General features: G+C 46.1%; 1 protein-coding gene across 4 annotated transcripts in view; it reads right to left on the reverse strand.

Moving 5' to 3' along the window:
- The window catches only part of LOC139763804 (beta-1,3-galactosyltransferase 5-like), a 189,735-nt gene that overhangs the window by 112,795 nt on the left and 53,830 nt on the right, over positions 1-23,110 (reverse strand). For all 4 annotated transcript variants that reach the window (XM_071690071.1, XM_071690068.1, XM_071690069.1 and 1 more), the window contains one exon: positions 9,869-9,920. The gene's annotated coding sequence lies outside the window, so the exon portion shown is untranslated. The remainder of the gene's footprint in view (positions 1-9,868; positions 9,921-23,110) is intronic.

Raw genomic sequence — 23,110 nt, forward strand, 5'->3', positions numbered from 1 at the left:
CCCATGAAAATCAATGATATACTCCGTTAATAACCCTAGAAAATGAGATGTTAATCAACCCATGAAAATCACCCATGAAAATCAATGATATACTCCGTTAATAGCCCTAGAAAATGGGAAGATGTTAACCAATGTTAACCAATGTATATCAATTCTTACCCCCTCACACATCGAGAGCGGATAAACTACAGAACCAAACGAGGACAATGCTCAAAATGAGGACAATCTTCAAAGTTTTTTTTTTTTGCCTTCAAAAAGAAAAAAAGGGAACATAGAAGGGGGCCAAGTGAGGATATTCCCTCTATGGCTCAGTCCTCTGTCCTTTACGCTACCTCGCTAACGCAGGAAATGGCGAATATGTATGAAACACACACACACACACACACACACACACACACACACACACACACACACATATATATATATATAATATATATATATATATATATATATATATATATATATATATATATATATATATATATATATATATATATATATATATATATATATATATATATATATATATATATATATATATATATATATATATATATATATATATATATATATATATATATATATATATATATATATATATATATATATATATATATATATATATATATATATATATATATATATATATCATTGATAAGACGGCCCTGATTAGAACATTCAGTTGCCCGTGCTGTCTCTCTGCTAACATTATAACAATAAGTCATACACTAAAACTCAAAAAAGTCGACAGACAAGATAATACCACTGGACAAGAGATGAGTCGAGCGATGATGATCACAACTCTCGCTACAAGGGACAAAAAGTCGTTGATGAAAACGTTCGCTGAATACGTAACGAGAGAGGCAGCATCCACCCTCTCGCAGGATCCCCAGCCAAACCAGCGGACTTAAACAATTATGAGATTAATCACGAACGTCTCGCCATCAACCTCGAGACAATGGAACATCACTAATACCACGAGAGACTGAAAAAAAGAAACACGCAAACTCTACCACTGAATAGAAAACGAGAAATATACACGATAATCCATGCATGGAGGTAAATGAAACGTATTGTGGCCAACATACTGGAGGTACAGACCTTCTCAGCCAGGTGGAAGGCTATCAAGGTCGCAAGGTCCTGCGAAATATACTAAAAGAAAAAATGTCTCGGATATTCAGTGGTCTAGCGAGCGAAATCTGAGATGTACATATATGGGACAACTAGAGAAATATCGACATCAAAAAATTGGTTCACTATTTAAAAACCAGATCTAAATGAACCTAGAAATGATAAGTCATGTATAATGTCCGGCGGCAGGTGGGGGGAAAAAAGGCATCATTAACTATGCAGGACGTGTGCGTAACGCAAGAAGACCTTGTCTTAACTTTGCACCTGGCAGAGAGAGAGAGAGAGAGAGAGAGAGAGAGAGAGAGTACTAGAGTGTGCTGGTCAAAAACACCCACAAACCTTAGAGTTAAGTGGCCGTAACTGGTGCAAACTGTTTGACCTGACGCTCCACAACAACACAAGACCCTGTCCCACCAGTCAGCCCGGCCAGTGTCAGCAGCAACAAGACCCTCTCCACCAATCAGCCCGGCTAGAGTCAGCCGCAACGTGAGCACAGGACACCCTCCACCAGTCAGTCTGGCCAGTGTCAGCCACAGCGTCAGCACTTGTCACTCTCCAAACAGTGAACCCTGCTAGTGCCAGCTGTAACGTCATCGCAATGTTATTCCTTCTGACGGGTAAGTAGCGAGGCAGCAATGAGACACGAGATGCTAATCAGGAATTAATTTCTCAACTCTTCGACAAGTTGTCTTCCTCAGGAGAATATGACACAGGAGTGTCTCACGCGGGGGTTACGCTCCGTGCTGCTGGATCGAGGTACCCAGTCGCTCTGGCGTAGCACTCTTTAAATGGGTCAGTTCCTCTTGAATGCCCGTATTCCAGGATTTTAGACTGATTCCCTCTGTCTTATTGAGTTCAGAGCTGTTCAGAGGTTCAGTAACTTAACTTATATAGAGAGATGGACAGATAGATAGACACAGACGGACAGAGACAAAGAAAGAAGATATGTTTCTATGTTTATAGTTATCAGAGAGACAGCCAAGCACAAGAATACGACAGCCACGGAAGTGCTGGCCATGTACTTGATGGCCAGGAACCTCATGATGGCCAAAGCGCCCTAAGACTAAGAACCTTGTCATGGCCAAGAACCACATGATGGCCAAGTACCTCACGGTGTCTATGCATCCGACAGGCCAAGGACCCCTATGACGGCCAAGACCCTGACGATGGCTAGGGAGGTCATCAATATGGCCAAGAATATGCTGGGCCAGTAGCATGCTGGCCCGGGGCCAGGCAGCAGCTGACGAAACACTTCAGCTGACTCAGGAGGGAGTTCGTGTCTCGTCGTTTCTTCTCCCTGCGGAGCATCTCCCAGTCCAGCAGAGTTCCTCCTCCCAACATAATGTTGGCGACATTATTCTCACAGGACGTTTAATTAAAACTAAGCTAATTAGCGTCTTCCTCCTCCTGATTAACTGAAGAAACTTTAGGTATCATTTGAAAAAAAAAAAACAACAAATTAAACCCAGGAAAACGGTTGTGAAATGACAAATAAAGTCAGCTTTTTTTTTGTCAGTGTCTGAACTGAAATTCTAATCAGAATCAAACTTACATGATAATCTCGAAACATGAAGATTTCTATCATACGAAATTTATACTATACTATGACGCTAAAGAAATGAACTGGGAGGAAAAAGTCAGTCACAAGTACGAGATGATTGATATGCTATAAACTCCTCTACATAAATCTAAAACTTCCCTCTACAGAAACTCTAGAATGCTACATCCTTTTTTCCAATATAGTGTGAATGACGATTTCTAGGACAAAATTTCCATTTCTAATATTCAAAACCCGCATCGTATTCCCTTCAACTTATTCCGCAGCGAGAGCTTGACGCACCTCGAGTCCAGGACCCCCACCAGGACCAACATCGATATGCGACAAGTTCTCAATATTCTGGGATGTCCATAAATCTCCAAGACCCTGGAGGCGCGTCGGACCCCCGGGGACAACAACATATGCCTTTCTTCCGAGGAGGTTCGCCAGAGAAGGTTTCGCTGTCTCACATCCTTCCGAAGCAGTTATTAGAGTTTTGTTTTTCGTTTCTCTTTTTTTTTTTTTCTCTCCGATGCTTCTTGATGCGAGGACTCTACACTGTGACAAAGGCTGAGTCATTATACTGTCCGGCTGTTTTATCACGACAAGAACGATGGTTGGAGTAAGTGGTCATTGTTTACGTTCCGAGAGTTTAAGGGGATTCGAGCGAAACATCGTCCTCGAGCGATGGGTTCGAACTCTTGCTTCAGGCGGAACGTGGTGATCAAAGTCTACATAAAGACAGGGTACAAGAGTTTAAAAAGTTGTACGATAGCGAAGTTGGTTCGAGTGACTGAATCCCGCGAGAGAATAGTTCCCCCATGAACGGTGCAAACACGTAATTTCACTCACACACACACACACACACACACACACACACACACACGCGCGCGCATACACACACACACACGGGTCAGCAGCAGCTGGCCAAGCTGCGTCAGGAGGTCGATAGGGTAATACTTGAGCAGGGTTGGGTTGGGGCGACGCCTGATGTTCGGGGATTTGAAAAATCAGAAGCCACACTCAAAATCAGATCATCAACGTGGCACGTAGGCACTCACCTTTCGAGTCCAGACCAACAAAATCTACTGACTTATTGATGGTCAGTAAAGGCAAATGTATCTACAAAGAACAAATTAGAATACTTCTCCATCCGAGATTTTGGAAATAATGGTACCATACTTTACCTACAACCGGACCTAGCGTGATTTGGGTTGTAAATGCACATAATTCATCCACAACCCGAGCCAGTGTGAGTCTAGTCGTAACTACACATAATCTATCCACAACCCGAATTAGTATGAATTTCTTAGTAACTCCCGTCACAGCTGGAGCGTTGCGGACGATACCCAACGTACCATTACAGACCTGGACTTGCCAAGGTCATATTCCTGGCCTGAAGTGATGCTCTTACAACCGTAGAAGAAAAAAAGGACACTACTCCAGGATCATCATCCAGATGGTGCGTATACGCTTTAAGAAGGTCCGAACCAGGATTTCTCAATCCTCAGGTGCGTTACTACTGATGAACCATTATGATCTGCAGGAGTTGCTGTTGTGGCTTGTGGTGTTATGTGATACTTGGAGGCTCCTTAACCAGACAAACAGACACACAGACACAAGACAGCCAGACGGACAACCAGACAGGCAGACAGCTAACCAGACAGGAAGACAGATAGATAGATAGATAGATAGATAGACACATAAGTAGGCTCACATAAAGACAAATAAAGAGACAGACAGAGAGCCGACCAATCAGCAAGCCAGAAAGGGAGACAAGAAACCTGCTCTCCGGTCTGTCAAACACGCGCGCACACACACACACACACACACACACACACACACACACACACGCACACACAAGATAAAAAGATGGAAAACAGCACTCTGACTTGCTTGCATTCTGTGTATTAGCCCAGGATACAAGGTCTTGTCTCGCACGGTGGTATACATGCTATCCACTCACTCACTGGCACGGTGGATCACTGTCCTCACTCACCCACTGGCACGGTGGAACACTGTCCTCACTCACTCACTAGCACGGTGGATCACTGTCCTCACTCACCCACTGGCACGGTGGAACACTGTCCTCACTCACTCACTAGCACGGTGGATCACTGTCCTCACTCACCCACTGGCACGGTGGAACACTGTCCTCACTCACTCACTAGCACGGTGGATCACTGTCCTCACTCACCCACTGGCACGGTGGAACACTGTCCTCACTCACTCACTAGCACGGTGGATCACTGTCCTCACTCACCCACTGGCACGGTGGAACACTGTCCTCACTCACTCACTAGCACGGTGGATCACTGTCCTCACTCACCCACTGGCACGGTGGAACACTGTCCTCACTCACCCACTGGCACGGTGGAACACTGTCCTCACTCACTCACTAGCACGGTGGATCACTGTCCTCACTCCCTCAGTAACACGATGGAACTCCACCAGTCGTCTCTCCAAGGAGCAGGTCGTCTCCTCGAGGGGTACCACCAGTCGTCTCCTGAGGGGAGGGGGACCACCAGTCGTCTCTTTGAGGGGGGTACCACCAGTCGTCTCTTTGGGGGGGTAACACCAGTCGTCTCTTTGGGGGGGTACCACCAGTCGTCTCTTTGGGGGGGTACCACCAGTCGTCTCTTTGGGGGGGTACCACCAGTCGTCCCTTTGGGGGGGTAACACCAGTCGTCTCTTTGAGGGGGGTACCACCAGTCGTCTCTTTGGGGGGGTAACACCAGTCGTCTCTTTGGGGGGGTAACACCAGTCGTCTCTTTGGGGGGGTAACACCAGTCGTCTCTTTGAGGGGGGTACCACCAGTCGTCTTGCTCCACTGTACAACAATTGACATCTTCACCCGCGCGCTGACACCCTCCCTGACATGGCACGTTTCTCCCCCAGGACGCTCGAGCAGATCGTCAGTCTCTGCCACATTATTGAACCTTCTATCATCACCTCCGACTTCACCAGGACCAATTATATTTCAAGTCACTTTGACAAACTACCTTATCTGTATACATCATTATCTCATCATTACTCAACTCACATCTTCTCTGGGGTTGAGGTTCGAGGTGGCGACGAATCAATTCGCGGGGTCAGGAAGAGAAAATTCCTCCTCCCGGATTAGCAAGGCACGTAAAGCAAATACACATCCCTCCCTCCTCACCCCAATCCCCTAAAACCCCACACCCCAGCCTTCCCAACCCATCCCTTCCATCCGGGTCCCCCTTCGGGGAACTGACGAAGCCAAGGTCAACGACCGGTCAAAGTTAATCCGTTCCAGATCAGGAGGGGGAGGAGGGAGGAGGAGGGCGGGGAGGGCCTTCCAACACCCGCCATCGCCATCGGGACATCGGAACAGACCGTCTCTGCGGCAGAACGTCATCGCAAAACTATCGCGAACGACGAAGGTGAAGAACCATCAAGGTGGTGGTGCGAGACCCGTCTACCACCTTCGTATTGTTGTTGGTTTTTTTTTTTTTATCATTTCATCAAGATGAATAGATTACTATTATTTTCCTTTTTTCTGGATCGGGTGTGGCGAAAACGTCATGAAGAAGGTAGGGAGAGAGAGAGAGAGAGAGAGAGAGAGAGAGAGAGAGAGAGAGAGAGAGAGAGAGAGAGAGAGAGAGAGAGAGAGAGATTCCACCTTCCTCAAATATACTTCAGGTGACGTCCCTCACCTACCAACCCAAGACACACACACACACACACACACACACACACACACGAATATAAAAACTCTCCCTATAACACACGGTCATCACGCATACCTCCTGTTCACTGTGTCGCAAAAGGACGGTATAGCGACAAGGGAGCGGTCTGTGCCCATGTCGTGCCTATGTTTAAGAAAGAAGATAGGGAAGCTGCACTTTAGGCAGAAGCTAACAGAAGCGACAGACAGGCAAAAATCATACTTAACAAATCTCTTATGCCTGTATGAGAGATTGAGCTCCGTTATCTACGAGGAGAAGGATGAGTCTACTGTGTATACATGGACTACCGGAAAGCATTTGACACTATACTACACATGAGGTTAGTAAAGACGCTGGAACCTGGAAACCCCTGCAGTTCTTGCTCTACACAAATGACATCTCCGGAAGAGTTGGATTCATATTTGAAAATGTTCGTGAATCATGACATGGCTGATTCATGATAAAGATTGCGTCAAATAGTAAGCGTACCTCCCCCCATAGCCCATAGCTGGTCTATGATCTACGGTGAATGAAATTCAATCCACGTGAATGCAATGTAATGATGGATGGGACACGGTGAAAGAAGGCCTCATCATGCAGGAAATAAGCACCAGGAAGGTGTGTGAAAGGTCGCCAATGAGGGACCTTTTTAAAAAAGACAGCTGTGTGCTGACAAAGCTTTGTGTTCACGTGCAAATACATTCCATTAAAACTGGAATGTGTTCTTCAACTTTAGTCACAACATTTGAAGAAACGCAAAGAATAAGAGTTAAAGGTTCAAGAGAGAGCAACATAGATGGTACCATAATTAAGACGGCTGAGATACAGTGAGAGGCTGCGTACCGAAGATTCAATAGATTTATCACTGAATCTTATATCATTGAATACATAAAGAATTGTAACATTACTATTAGTGAAGGTCTATACAAACTGGATAGCTTTATTGTTGATAAAATTTGTAAACAGTTCCCTTTCTTGTCTACACGATAGATTTTATGAGACGCATGTTGCCATACTTGAACGCACCCGACCTCACTTGGGAAGTCACTTGTTTACCGATTGCCGTCCTAGCTACGTCTCTTCGTTATATATCAACTGACTGTTATATTTCTTTCCTGTATAATCCCCTGATGATGTGATCATTGCACGAAATTGCACTTGGGAACTTATCGTGTTTCATTACTTTGTGGCAATGACGGAATATATATATATATATATATATATATATATATATATATATATATATATATATATATATATATATATATATATATATATATATATATATATATATATTGTGTATTTGATATTTTACGTTAAAAGGATCATTTTAATTCACTTAATGAATCCAGAGGCAATAAGCGATAAGACGATAAGACGGGAGATATTTCAGTCAGTTCTAACATGGGAGGGGGTGTGTAAAGGCACCTCCGGATTCCCAGGGGTGATAATCTCCCACATTACCACGATAACCCCGAGGTGCGTTGGGTGTGTGACACTACAAAGACTCCCGTAACGCACTCCCAGGCTGAAATCAGTTCGCAGTCGTACGTGTCACGAACCAGGCCGGGTGTAGCATGATAAGATGGCCGACTTCCGCGCCAAAAGTGCTTCCTGTTATTATTCAAAAATTCTCGCCGTATGACCACTTCAGGGGTAAACATGTTGACCTCTCACTTCCTTAGACGCTCCACTAGATCCATATTGTCCGCATTAAATACTATAGACCTACGAAAGCCTTTGGACATATATAATATACAGCACTTTGAAAGTAAACTAAGATTTTCTAAGAAACATCTAACAACCGTTTTTTTTTGTTAGCGCCATTTCCCGTCCTCAGGATGTGTTCTCTCTTTTATATATATCATTTTCCTACAAATCTAGACATTAAATTCGATTCAGAAACCTTCTGTTCAAAGAGATGTCTTCCACATGACACTTAAACAGCAGTGAAGGAGCATATATTTGCCTTCCAAATGCAATTAAAAATAACGGGATGATAAAAAACAAAAGTAATGGGGCAATTTTCAGTGATTAAGTCATAAAACCTCACGCTGAGATGATTAGTATAATTACTGCCAGATGGGACACACTGACTCCGTATAATTCTTATACTTAACACGCCTCTTAGCATATTCGTATATATATATATATATCCCGCTAAGCTGCGTCTATCCATGAGAGGCGGACGTGAGAAGGCCAGGCGAGTCCCAGCTTGGCACAGAGGCCTATCCCACATGGGAAGGAAGCCCGTGTTGAGCACAGAATGCATGACGTCGGGGATCCCGTCCTAATCTCCACATGTGTGTGTGTGTGTGTGTGTGTGTGTGTGTGTGTGTGTGTGAGCGCGCGCGCGTTTAAGGATCATTAAGCAGTCACCAGGGAACGCAGCTGCCACATGCAAATAGCACGCCTAATGCTCCCTCCTTCCTCTTCCTGTTTCTCTTCCTCCTACCTTCTCCTCCCTCCCTTGTCTCCTTCTTTCCTCATTGCCCTTCGCCTCCTCATCCCCTCCTCCCTGCCTTCCTGTTCTTCTTCGTCCTTAAGACACGCCAATCATCGCCTCACATCCTCCCACCTCACAAGAATCTACCGAGAACCGACCAACTGTAGTCTATCTCCACCCACACCGGAGGAACCTCTTGCCAACCAGGAACTCAGCCAGGAACGGAGGACACTGGTAAAGCACTGCTTCACTGCCTTATCAAACGCCCACAACAGCGAAGTGGAAATACAAGTAAAACAGTGATGAGCACTGAATATATCAGGTGAGGAAATCACTGCTCAATATCTCTCCAGAGCCATCGAATACCTACCAACTTGGCAGGCAAAGGGATGGATCATCGATAGGTCAGTGATACACTGTTGGGTGATATAGGTATATTTATATCATCACCACGAAGATACTATACGGTAATGATTCCCTCGGGCCACAGTGATACCTCCTTTACCCATACAATTATAAATGTCTTGTCTAGAGTCTAATGGTGCAATCTCGAGGGATGCTGAGCACTTCCCTAGGGTCAAAGGTGCAATTTCGAGGGATGCTGAGCACTTCCCTAGGGACATAGGTACAATCACGAGGGATGCTGAGCACTTCCCTAGGGACAAAGGTGCAATCACGAGTGATGCTGAGCACTTCCCTAGAGACAAAGGTACAATGACGAGGGATGCTGAGCACTTCCCTAGGGTCAAAGGTACAATCACGAGGGACGCTGAGCACTTACTTAGAGTTAAAAGAAGGTACTCAGGAAGGCAAAGTTCCTCAGGAGTCCATTTTACTGACAGAGCCATGCCTGTGTATACGATGTTTTGGTTTGATATGTCATGACGACTAATAACAACACATCACGATGATCATTGTTATCAATGAAATATAGGCAAAGAACAGTCACCAGAGAGAACAATGACGAGGAAGAACACTAGAGGAAACACAGACAACGGAACACTGACAGACGAGACAAAGGACAATCAACAGAAGAATATAACGGAAGAATGCGCCACTCACCTGTTACGAACGCGCTGCTAGGTCGTCATTGCTCCCCAAGGTGTTCTGGGACCTGAAATATGAGAGTTATTATTCATTATGACTCGTGAACCACACACACACTCACACACACACACATAGGAGCAAAGGCATGGTACGTACATATGTACAAGGTTAAGAGAAGGGGCAACACATAAATAGTGATCACATACACATAGTCCTCACGATCCAGGTTATATCAATTAAGGGAAAGCTCTTTTCAACTACAAGTGAAAATAACCAAAACAATGTCTTTCTCCCTTACCAATGCCTACGTCCTCCCTTAACAGTAACTTGTGGCGAAATAATTTTCATGGCCAGTAGTAGTCCACAGTCACTATCTCATCAAGCAACTAACATTAACCTTGTGCTATCTCATTTGACCGAGGTAGGTCACAGGCCAAGGACCCAAGCAAGTAAACGACACTGGTCCTCACAACGGGAGGTCATCCTCCGCCAGCAGCTCGTCCAGACCTACCTTTCCCGCAGGAACACGTGCGGCTTCTCCTCCATCGTCAGGAGCAGGCCACAAAGACGATTCCATTTGCTTCCTCTGCCTACGAGGGTCTAGTGGGACATCATCAACGCGTCTTTTCCGAACAAAAGAACCTCAACTGCCTCCCACCTGCTGCACCAGCAGCAAAGCTACGAGACCTTCGTCCGTCCATTTCACTTCTGCTTCCTAACCTCAAGACCTTAGCACGTTACCTCTCCTGTAGCTGCACCACGAGATCCAGGCAATATTGTACCTCTCCAGTAGAACTCTTACCAAACTACTTCTACACTATTGCCACTGGACTCCTGCAGCACCTCCCCCTGAACCTAAGCCACGGGACTCCTGCCACACCTATAACTTCATCTCACCTTGGTTCACCTCACTTTTACCTAAATCCTGCACCAGTTGCAGCAGCTCACCCTGAGCTACATTACCCAAGTGTTAAACCAGTGGAAGACTGAGCTGTCACTCGTGTGTTTCCGGACCTCTCCCTCAATCCTCCTATTTATAAAAGAAGTTAGACACGCAATGATAAAAGCACCCGTTACACTCGTGACCCACAAGAGTGACTGAGAAAGACGACCGGACGCGTTCACACTATGCTGTGTGTCAACCCTCCATTATCACTACCATCATCACATCATCATCATCGTCACCACCAGCACCATCACAACCACTGCTATCACCATTATCACGACCATGACCACAATTAGTACCATCACCACCATCATCATCACTATCACTACTTGGATTGTGCAGGTCACTTCATCACCACCACAACTCACTGAGCAAATCTCTGGTGATAGACTCCGACATCGATCAACTCGCAGCCATTTGTGGCGCGTTTTGCCTGGTCACTCTGAAAAGCCATTTATCTTGGGTACTGTTCATTCACGAGAGCGTTTTCAAAAGGATCGTCAGGGAGGAGAGGGCTGGTATGAATGGGTTCCTGGCTGGTGCAGGACAGTACACCATGGTTTGAGTCGACAGCTTCGCATGGCTCTGTGTATATCCTCCTGCACAACATCTCTTGTAGCCATCCAGGGCTCTCTCTCTCTCTCTCTCTCTCTCTCTCTCTCTCTCTCTCTCTCTCTCTCTCTCTCTCTCTCTCTCCGTCGCGACTGATGGCTTCCAGCTCCCACTTTAGTGATGTAAATCTACAACACTATCTTTTGACATTAAGATCAGCAGATCACTCCAGATACCAGCTGAGCTCCACCACTGTTGTGAACTGAAGTCACTGAGCAAAGCCACTGCTTTTACCTACAAACGCAAAAAATCCACCTGCCTTACTACACCTTACGTTTATTCCGGAGGTCTTCTACCCCGCCATAGCTCGGGCTAAGTCCAAGTTGTGTTGGTTTCATGGTCAACCCGCAGGCCTAAGTAAGCACTACAGACTGGCTGGTCTGTTACACTTTTGAAGGTAAACATCTTTCATACGTAAGCGATCCACTACGATCATGAGAGGAGTTGATCGGACGTACTATATACACTCAACCTGGACGATCACACAGACACAGACGGATCTGAGCAGAGCGATTCGCCCTCCACTTACCGAGGAGTGCTGACGCAGTCGCGCACTGAATGGGGGGGGGGGGGGGGGGGGGGCAATTCGGGAGACCTCAACTCCTCCAAGGAAGTGATCCAAGTTCCAGCCATTCCTAACCTGCCTGAACCACAGCTTCTGGTGCCATCTGCAGGACATGGTGCTCACTACAACGGTGTCATATACTTCCAGGATCTCAAATGATACTGGGCACTGATGTACTACTACTACTGTAACACTGTAGCACACGGATATACCCCTGATGTACTGCTACTGTAACAGTGTGGCACACGACTATACCCCTGATGTACTGTTACTGTAACAGTGTGGCACACGACTATACCCCTGATGTACTGCTACTGTAACACTGTGGCACACGACTATACCCCTGATGTACTGCTACTGTAACACTGTGGCAGATGACTATACACCTGATGTACTGCTATGTAACAATGACAAATATGTCAGTTCGGCAAAAAGTCTGAAAAGATACTGACTCATAAATATGAGATTTCTAAATCACAATGCAATGACAGACAATCCCCATGGCTTCTGCTTCAGAAGATCGTGTCTAACCAGTTTTCTTTTATTGCTATATATGACAAATGAGATTCACCTGTACCTTCAGAAGTGAGGTGCTTAGATTTCTAAGACAATCGACGAATTACCGCATGAGAGACTACTATGTAAATTAAAATCAGATGGTGGATGAAGCGAACTATATACATGGATCAGTGACTGGCTAACCAACAGAGAAACACGTATTGTTTGAAACGGTGAAGCCTCCAACTGGTTGGACGTGACAAGTGGGGTGCTTCAGGGATCAATTCTTGTCCCCATTCTCTTTATGATATAGACAGACCATCTACAGCTGAGCCTCAAACCCTTGAAATAAAAATTTGCCCAGCCTACTGACCTAGGAGACAGAGTTGTATATATATGAACAAGTCTATATAAAACAAAAATCAGTGATCCTGCCAAATCAGCAGAATAGTCTGATAGATAGCAAAAAATACGACTATGCAATCATCAATAAACCAATACCCAAAAGTTCATGAAGAAAAGGGGTACTGGCATAATTATCGGAAACACCTGGGAAAGCAACCCATCCCTACAGTAAGGAATCACCACCACTACAGTACACCAGGGGAAGGGCAGCAACCCACCCCCCTACAGTAAGGCATCACCACCACAACAGTACACAAGAAGAAGACAAGCAACCCATCCCATACAGTAAGGCAGTAACACCACCACTACAGTACACCAGAAGACAAGCAACCCATCCCCTACAGTAAGGCACTAACACCACCATTACAGTACACCACGAGATGGGAAGCGATCTAACCCTTACACAAAGTGTGACACCCCCCTCCCTCCACTCGAGCGGCACATGGCAGCAACGCGGCCAACAACACAACACATGCTCCAGGTGTGGGAACACAAACACGTCAAAGGAACAATTAGGACCAGGTATTCAGCACGAAAGTTCAGGTGGCGGGGTACGGAGACTGGTTCCTAGAGAGAGAGAGAGAGAGAGAGAGAGAGAGAGAGAGAGAGAGAGAGAGAGAGAGAGAGAGAGAGAGAGAGAGAGAGAGCAGCCGCTGGTGTGTAATTACTACTTGTGTGTTGCCTCGTCTCTTAACCTTGTTTACATTCTATATGTCTTTACTTTTGTGTACACACACACACACACACACACACACACACAGAGGAGAGGATGAACACCTGGGTTGGGTGTAAGGTGACTGCCGCGTCCAGGATTCGAACACCATGCGGTGCGACCCCAGGCTGGGCTATGCTGACTGATGATCAATAACGCTAAACTCTACACTACGGACCCCCTTGTGTGTGTGTGTGTGTGTGTGTGTGTGTGTGTGAGGAAAGTGTAACATCTCACACACCTCATGCGAGGACTATACGGTAATTAGCACAGACTTAACCAGTGGCCCACGATGATATCGAGAATTATCGAGACATGCTGTCTATAGTTTTTTCTTCTCTCTGGGTCAAATACTGTCTTTCATTATGCTTTTCAACCCTCTGTCCGATAGTCGCTCTAACACATTTAAATTTCAAATATATGAAGAAAAAACTTTCTAACTGCAATCCGACAATTACCAGCCTTCTACACTTTCTTCTTCCTCTTGTTCCTTGCCTTTCTTCTTCTTCTTCTTCTTCTTCTTCTTCTTCTTCTTCTTCTTCTTCTTCTTCTTCTTCTTCTCTCTTTTCTTTCTTCTCCTTCTTCCTCGACTCAAGCAAGACAGCTTTACCTGTGGCTTACATTCGAAGCAGGTATGATAAGGTCATGACTACCGTATCAAAACATTCATATTCAAGATCCAATCGTCCGTCCGCAGGCGTGACTGTGTACGATAATTGACGAACGTCCCGAAAGATGTATCGATATCTCTCAAAGGACCTACAGACACATCGGCTATGATCTTATTAGGACGACCTACCTTATAGTACAGATTAATTGAGACTATAACTGCACGCACAACAATCTACATCGACTTATCTTCGTCCCACTTTGGTGGCTTCTGTGGCCTCAGCTACGTGTACTGACTAATTGAAACTCGAAGAATTTGAGGTTGTAAATCTGCGTCCACTGTTCCTCTGATGCACAGCTCTCTCCTCGGAGCCAGTCCGAGCCACGTAGGAGTACAAACCTCCAGAACCACCAACGTTATTATATACACTACCAGAGATAGACGCTAAGGTCTGCAAGACGCAGAGCCAATCTATCACCTCATAAAGAAAAGGGAAGAGGCCATTAGCTATCGTACATTCGTCGATATCTCAAAAAGAAATCAAACTTTCTTTGGAAAAGTTTTGTTTCGGGGGAGGATTTCGAAAAATGAGATCGCTACTACACTACCACAGCTCCCGAGTTGGGCGGAGGTGTTGGGTACACGACGATCGATCCCATGGCTCCTGTCCCTCAACACCAACCCACACGACAGACGATGTATTCTGTTCTCGTACTGCTTTAACTCTGTTCCCATCTACATGGAGTGCATCAGGTTCATACACCATACCAGTCCACTCATGCGTATCCTCAACCCACGTTCGAGCGTGCTAAGGATCAAGAGTTACTTTCCCGTGTCCCATCATACAGAAGGTCCCTCACGTGTCCCGCCATACAGTATGTACCTCCCGTGTCCCGCCATACAGGAGGTACCTCACGTGTCCCGCCATACATTAGTTACCTTACGTGTCCCACCATACAGAAGGTCACTTACGTGTCCCACCATACAGAAGGTCCCTCACGTGTCCCACTATACAGTAGGTACCTTACGTGTCTCACCATACAGAAGTCACTCACGTGTCCCACCATACAGTAGGTACCTCACGTGTCCCACAATACAGTAGGTACCTCACCTGCCCCACATTACAATGCTCAGCGATGATAACGGCAGACTAAAAGTAATGTATGGAAATCCTGATGAGAAAGAGCTGAAATTCAAGGATCGTATAAGGGAAAAAGGCGCCTGATACTGCCGGAGTCGTGGAAACAAAGCTTATGAGAGAGAGAGAGAGAGAGAGAGAGAGAGAGAGAGAGAGAGAGAGAGAGAGAGAGAGAGCAAACGAGGGGGGACGATCGGCCCTCTTAATAGAAGACAGCGTTCGGTGCGAGAAATAGTGGAGGATCTCCTATTCAGACAATACCACATGGGAAGGGTGAATGTTAGGAAGATGTGCACTGCGGTCCTTTTCACTATACATTCCTACAGAGAAATCTAACTATCCAGTACGAATATACAATGATAATGATGAAGGATCAATCACGATGGTACGTGAAGCAGTGAGACGATAGGTATGGTAACGTAATGAAAAGGCATTTCAGTTATAAAGACATAAGACTTGTGGAAAGTGGATTATCATGGGCATGGACACTGAGAATGTTATAAATGACAAACCACTTGGAAAAGGTGATCGTGTAAATGCTCAGGTTTAACTATACGGTCAGTGAGGATATTGCAGGAGGAGAGAAGAGAAAAGACATAAGGAGGAGACATAATCGCAGAGACATTGCATACTTCAACACTTTGGTTGTGAATAGAGACTGGGAAATGAAGTAGAGAATGTTCAAGATACGGGTCCCAACGAGTGGAAAACATTAGATGCCTCACATGACCCACCATACAGGATGGCACGTCACATAACCCACCACACAGGACGTACGTCACATAACCCACCACACAGGAGATACGTCACATAACCCACTACACAGGAGGTACGTCACATAACCCACCACACATGAGGCATGTCATATAACCCACCATACAGGAGGCATGTTACAAAACCCACGGTACAGGAGGCACGTCACATACCCCACGGTACAGGAGGCACGTCACATAACCTACCGTACAGGAGGCACGTCACGCACGTCCCCCACACCACTAGGTGCGCCACAAGCGTCCTCACCAGCTCTTCTGCCCGCCGCAGGTGACCCTGGCCTTCACCAACATGGAATCCCAACCACGCCGAGCCACACCACTACTAATTCCACCCCTGTGACTCACACCCTCCCCCGACCTTCACAGTAGGAGCTGCCGCCTCTGCAGAGATTGGAGAGAGGTGAGGAGGGGGGGGGGGGAGGTGGTTAACCCTTCCCCCTCTTCTCCCCCACATCTCACCGAATCCCAGCTGTGTCGGGACGATAGAAGACCTCCTACCACAACGTCCAGCAAGATCCAAGAGGGAAATGGTCATAAAACTGAGGTTTCAGACAAGCGTATTGATCGACTTCTTTAATCGTGGTTCGGTTCTAGCCTCTACACGCGCAATGCTTCGAACACTTTTCGATGAAGGGACTTTATATGGGCTTGATGACGTCAACAGAAATGTTCCCTCGTCAGACATTTAGAGAGAGAGAGAGAGAGAGAGAGAGAGAGAGAGAGAGAGAGAGAGAGAGAGAGAGTTATCACATACCAATTCTTACTTTCCTAATTCATAAACCGTCTGTTTAAGCAGCAACCATGAACGAAAGTGGCATGCCACACACCAGCCAATCAATACTCGGCTTCCAGACGATCTGTTACGTACAAGTCCCCAGCCAATCAAAGCTGCCATCATGACTCTGGTACCTATGGTAGGCCATTTAACACCAGCATTTAAACTGGATTTAGGAGTGGATTCCCATTAGCTCTGGCAATGACACAACCCTGCAGATGAGGTTCTGTGCCGACGCAATTCCACGTTAACGAAGTGGTTCAAAATCGACAGAGATCCACTGGGGGTCTTCTTGTTAACTAAGTGGTTCAAAATCGACAGAGATCCACTGGGGTCTTCTTGTTAACTAAGTGGTTCAAAATCGACAGAGATCCACTGGGGTCTTCTTGTTAACTAAGTGGTTCAAAATCGACAGAGATCCACTGGGGGGTCTTCACCCAATGGCGTGACATTGAAAATACGAAGTGGCCTTCAGCACATCGTGAGGCAAGAGAGGCGCGGGGACCTGGGGTGGGTAGATTCTGAGGTGTGCGACCAGCGAGTGAGGTAAGGCGAGGAGGGGGCGTCCCCCCACCCCCCCCTCCTGACCGTGAACGTTCGTGGGCTATAGTTAGAGAGAGAAAAAAAAAATCATCGGGAAATATACATTACAAGCCGCCCCGTCATAGCCAGTACCTGGGATTATTGTGGAGACCAACGCACAAAGACTTCCTCCCCTCAACTTTGGGTGATGACGCGAGCCCTTGCCCCTCTGTCTGCGCGTCGTATTGCGTATGTGTGTCAGAGGGTCTGTATGGATTACGTAGACGAACGAGGTATGAGTGCTTAGACTACGGCCAGTTTGACCGATATATACATCATGTATCGGTCAAATTGGCCGTAGCTTAAGCACTAGAATAACCGAACATGAACGTGCTGTTTGATACGGCCAGGGATATTTTGCCATCTTTTCTAAACATAAGAATGAGGGTCACACTATTGACTGGGACAACTCTCCTCTGTGATATATAAGTCTCATTGTGCCTTTAGCAAAATAATGGTACAATCTGCTTTCATTAGCTCTGCCCCTAATTTCTCCCCCGTCGTGTGGGAAGTAGTCACCAAATCTGATCAAGACTTCTGTCATTTACAAGATCATCCCCAACCTCTCCTCAGGTCAGTGTGTAGGTCATGCGTCAGGTATCTTAGTCAAGGGTTTGGATCCGTGACCTATCTTCAGGCCTTGTCTGTCTGTTCATTTCAGTCAGCTAAAGAGGGAGGGCACTAGATTCTGGACAGAAATATACCGACTCTTCTATTTCGTGTTTTCTTTTCCAATGTGGGACATTCCTGTTATATATATATATATATATATATATATATATATATATATATATATATATATATATATATATATATATATATATATATATATATATATTTGTTTCATACTTCTTCGCAGTTACCTGTGTCAGCGAGGTAGCGACAGAAACAGACGAAAGAGTAAATGGTAGCTGGGTGACTCAACTCTTGCCAGGTAAGATGTGCGAATCGGTCCATTAAGTCAACTAAAACAGCTAATGGAAGATGGAGCAAAGTTGCCACCAGGACTTCCTCCTCCCAGTGCGCGTCTGGACGCAGGGCTCACGAAAGCTTAACGAAGGTGGAACCTCAGCATGTATTCCATCATGGCAGACGGACTCCCGACAGGAAATTCAGAGTCGATGATAAACTTTTACTGCTGCTTTACGGCTAATAACGAACTAACGTGGCTGTGGCGAGGATCATATTCGGCGCAGGAAAAGAAAATTCGTGTGGATTGCTTGCCTGAGGTAAATGGACGAGGCAAGAATTCTTCGTACAAAGCTTTTTTCCAAGAAGTGTATTGCTGGGAGAGGTAAGTTCAGTTTGGGTGCAGCAGCGGTGATGGACGAGAGGCAGGAGGAACAGGATGTACACACTAATGTCTTGCCTGACAGCGAGCGGATGGAAACTTGGAAGACAAGAGCTGTTGGAGCAGCGCAACAGACCGAGGTCGTAAGAGCCTCAGAAAAAAAAAATCATTGAAGTCATTTCCTTTTTTTTTTTTTGGTCAACATCCAGACAGAAAACTACGAATCGTTTTCGTACAGGAGGGAGGAACCATGTCTTCGTTGTAAGTCGCATGTTACGTCTCCGGTCGCTGAAGAATATCACGCAGGAGTCCCCGTCGTCAAAGTGACAGTTGTGGAACGAGTCACGAGGATCTCCCGATTCATGAGCCAATCCACTTTCTCTTTCTCTGGGAGAAGGGGCACCGTCTCTCTGAACCACGGGTCATAATGGGTTGTTGGGTAGTTGGGATGGTAAAAGAAATGGCGGTGGTTGAGTAGTTTTACTCAGGATGATTGAAAGGGAAGTGGGAAGGTGTCACTGCGGGAGCTGAATGCCACTGGCTAAGACCCTGTTGTTAATGTCCGTTTTTTCAAGCCAAAGTCGATGTTAGAGAAGAGAGGAGGTGAGTGGAGCAAGCAGCACACCTAGGGACACCACCGACGCTGGAAGCGATACTGTGTGTGGTTAAAGCAGGTTGGTGTGGCGCGGCTGTGATCCGGGAGTCGTATTTCGAAGCCATGTCGGAGGAGCTCGGGCCCTTCAATTTCCATTAGGTCGCTCTGAGGTCTGGTAGTGGACGAGGTGAGTTGTGGGGACCGTTCTGGGGGTCATATGGCCCACAGAGACCATGGGTAATGAAGGTGAGAGATGAGGTGGCGATGTGTCTGCAGGATCTTGTGCAGAAGGAAACTGGGGAGGCTATTGACTGTTGGTGTCTCCTAGGCTTACATGGACTGCGTGTGTGTCTCACAGAATTACATGCACTGCGTAACTCTTCAGTGCTGACGATTCAGCTTGATATGCGCAGTGTCCTCGATCTCTGTGTTTTACGTCCCTTATTCATCAACACTCTGTACGTTGTATTGTCTTGCGTTTAGTTGCTGCGGTTGAATTTTTGTCGTTTTATACACTCGACTGTATTATTCTTATTCACTAATGTAACTTTGTTGATTATTTGTTAACTGTTTATACATCATCCCTGGGGATAGCGGAGAAAGAACACTTCCCACGTATTCCCTGCATGTCGCAGAAGGCTACTAAAAGGGGAGGGAGCGAGGGGGCGGCTGGAAATCCTCCCCTCCGGTTTTACTTTTCCAAAAGAAAGAACAGAGAAGGGGACCAAGTGGGGAGTGAGACCAGGTAGTAGTCAGGTCCTGTTGCATCACACAATCATCATATCGACTCATCCTGGTTTCAAAATCATGTCCGGTTAACTGGCGCCGTGCACCAGAGCCACTCCCCTGACACGCCCACCCTAGCTGACGCTGGTCCGTGGAGGGGACGCGGCCCCATACCGTCTCTCACGTACCATTACCCAGCCTCAGGCTACCCAGGGTACCACGAACGTGACACGAATCTTACGAAGACGAGTCGTGTGAGTTGAGCGAGCACGGAACCTCATGGCGGACGAGCCTGCCTCCCAGTCTTTCTCCCTTCCCGTCTGCTAGTCCGTCTGTCTCCCTGACTATCGCTGTCCGTCTGTCTCTCCGAGTATCTCTGTCCGTCTGCCTCTCTCTAACTATCTCCGTCCGTCTGTGTCTCTGACTATCTCTGTCCGTCTGTCTCTCTGTCTATCTCTGTCCGTCTGTTTCTCCGACTATCACCGTCTAACGCCATGAAGTTCCGACCTTCTAAATACCTGATTAACACTACGTGACCTCGTCTAACTAAGCAAACAACGGCTCTTGTGTGTCTTGCTAAACCAAAGGATGACATCACTCATAGTTTAATTTGCTGACATGACTCGTAATTACAAGTGATTTCTCGACTCTCTCTCTCTCTCTCTCTCTCTCTCTCTCTCTCTCTCTATATATATATATATATATATATATATATATATATATATATATATATATATATATATATATATATATATATATATATATATATATATATAAATATATATATATATATATATATATATATATATATATATATATATATATATATATATATATATATATATATATATATATATATATATATCTTTTTTCTGACCATTTACCGTTTCCCCTTTCAAATCAACGTTTTCTCGCGCTTTCTACGTTTTCGTTCTCTTTCGTTTTTCCCTTCATCATCCTGATCCACTTCGCTGTCTTCCCGGTTCTTCTCCTTCTCCTCCTCCTCCTCCTCCTTCTTTTCTTCTTCCTCTTCATCCTCAGTTATGCTTCCTCTACTCCTCTCCCTCCTTGTACTGCTCCCGCCACACTTTGGTCTTCCCACACCCTCTTCTCTCCCTCCTTCTTGACCGACCTTGGGGGCTGGCCTCGCCACGTCACGATCATCGCGTCCTTCACATCTTGCATCGTAAACCAACCGTCCGGAACCACCATGTCCTTGAGATGGCTCCCCCTCTCTCTCATGTGACCCCTCACCGCGACACAACCATACAGCCCTGTGGACTCTGGGAAACCTAGAACTGTATCTCATCAGGTACGTTCGGGAGAGAGCTTTTTCTCCCCTAGGATGGGAAGGGGGGGTGTCTATCAACTCGATCGATAGCCAAAAGGCAAAATATCTCGTCTCAAGTACTCGCATGCAAGGAATCACTTCTCTCTCTCTCTCTCTCTCTCTCTCTCTCTCTCTCTCTCTCTCTCTCTCTCTCTCTCTCTCTCTCTCTCTCTCTCTCTCTCTCTCTCTCCAATCAGCATGCCCAGTACACCAGCCGGGCCTCCCAATACACCAATCAAAAAACCTTCCTGTACACCCGCCAGCTTGTCCTGTGCACCAGAAAGCCAAACCCCATTACACATGCTTTCCTCCTCATTACACTAATACACCAGTCAGGCCCCCCAGTACATGAGGCAGTGATCTTAGTCGAACTTTCAGACTTCCCAGTACTCCTGTGCACCAGTCATCATCCCCAGTCATATAATAATTTTCCTAGTACACTTGCGAACCTACCTAGTACATTAATCAACCTACCCAGTACACTAGTTAGCAGTCCCAATACAGCAGCCAGCCTCCCCAGTACACCAGGTAGCCAACCACGTTCACCAGTCAGCCTTCCTAGTACAACATGCAGCATCCCCAGTACACAAGTCAACCTTTCCAGTACAACATGTAGCCTCCCTAGTACACCAGTAAACTTTCCTCAACGTGTCAGTCATCCGGTAAACCAGTCAGTCTCCCCAATACCAGTCCGTCATCCTAGTACACCAGTCAGCCTCTACAGCACATCAGTCACTTTCCCCAGTACACCAGTCAGTCAGTCGCCTGACGGGTCGCCAGTGAATTGTATCATATGTACTCTTTAGGACACCATCTTCCCAGTCCTCCCTTCCCAGTACACCATCTATCACCGCCAGTCCTACATAGCCAATATGTCATCTATTCCCACCAGTCCTCCCTAGTCAATATACCATCTGTCGTTTGCCAATCTTCCTTAGCCACTAGACCATCTATTCCCCCAGCCGTCCCTAGCCACTCCACCATGTATCCCCTCAGCCGTCCCTAGCCAGTCCACCACCATCTATCCTCACCCCTAGCCGTCCCTAGCCAGCATAGGAAGGCTGAGAGGCCATCTGGAGGACGGCAGTGGCGTCTGACGTCATGTTGTGAAGGTGAAGGTCACCCCTTGGTCCCTCACACTGCCACCAGAACTACAACCACTACCAACCACTACTACCACCACCACCATCAAAACCAACCACTTACCACCAGTTCCGATCACTAAAAATGTTCAACCAATCAGTGCAAGAAGGGAAAATGTCAAATGATCTGGAATCCAGCTAACGTAAAACCGTTTCATGAAAAAAAGAAAATGGAAATGTGCTTCAAACTACCGCCTCTTTTAGCCTCTCGTTCTGCGTTCGAGGAAAAGTTTATGAGAAAAAAAAAGAGAATCGATAAACGCATTAATAACTGACCATCAGCATTGTCTACAGAATAACAGATCGCGTTCAGCGATTCTGAATGAAGTGGGACCCCTAAAATACTCTCTGGTGTTATGGATTTGGACTAAAGCCTTAGATAAAGTACCACAAAAGAGACTGGCATAAGAAACTGAAGAACGGCGCAGGAGATCGAATTTGTGTCTGGGTAGCAGACTGGCTTGACGTCAATGTCCAGTGGAATACCACAAGGCGCACTCATGGGACCCATTCTTTTCTTTTCCATCACCTACGTCAGGGACCTTAGAGACAGGGTT

Source organism: Panulirus ornatus, chromosome 48, assembly GCF_036320965.1.
Source record: "Panulirus ornatus isolate Po-2019 chromosome 48, ASM3632096v1, whole genome shotgun sequence".
NCBI lineage: Eukaryota > Metazoa > Arthropoda > Malacostraca > Decapoda > Palinuridae > Panulirus > Panulirus ornatus.